Genomic DNA, 818 nt, shown 5'->3' with positions numbered 1-818 from the left:
AATAAAATCTTGTATCTTGTATCTTAAAGAGACATTAGCGAAGCTGAAACTCTAATAATAAGAAGACATCACATAATACTTAAAGAAAAACTAGGTGCAACAAGCAATAAAAACCTAATTTAGTTATTCTTCTTTCGTATCTTCTGTCCATTTCAACTTTTCTAAATTTAAACTTACCTATAATAAATAAAAGGCTTAAATAAAAAATAAATGATGTCCTTTTAGAAACTTCCAAAAATTAAACCAAAGAAATAGAAAAAATGAAAACATTAAACCTCTCAACAGCAATAATAAACAGCGCGTCCCCCGTATTGGAAAGCCGCCTTAAAGCTCGTTGATGTCAGGACTGATCATAATTGTTTCAATTATTGTTATTGCAATTGCTATGTGAGGATAATAAACGGCTTACCGTTATTATCATTATTGGTATTTTCGGTTTCTATCACTATTGAAAAGAATTTCTGATAATGGTCATGGTTGTTCGTATAATTTTCCATGATTTCAGTAATCTCTTAACGGTTTCCTTTTATATTTTTTTTGATTATGTACATATGCCAGTGGCCCTATTCAAAGAATAAACGCTCAGATTTTCTTTCTTCAGTATTCCCTCCTTTTTCTTTATTTATCGGTTTACGCTTTAGATCTCTCAATCTATAATGAAACACCACAGGAAATGTTATTTTGACCAGCCACCACCGCGTCTCGTACATTTAGCAAGATATCGACTCCATGCTGTCCTTGGATCATCCGCATCGCGGTTATTTTGCAGGATATATAATCAGATTTCGAATCGACAGCGCTAAGAGTTGAACCTGAAA

This window comes from Cylas formicarius, unplaced genomic scaffold (assembly GCF_029955315.1).
Source record: "Cylas formicarius isolate icCylForm1 unplaced genomic scaffold, icCylForm1.1 PGA_scaffold_4__25_contigs__length_36172078, whole genome shotgun sequence".
Lineage (NCBI taxonomy): Eukaryota > Metazoa > Arthropoda > Insecta > Coleoptera > Brentidae > Cylas > Cylas formicarius.
The sequence above is the reverse complement of the archived record's forward strand: the minus strand, read 5'-3'. Positions refer to the sequence as shown.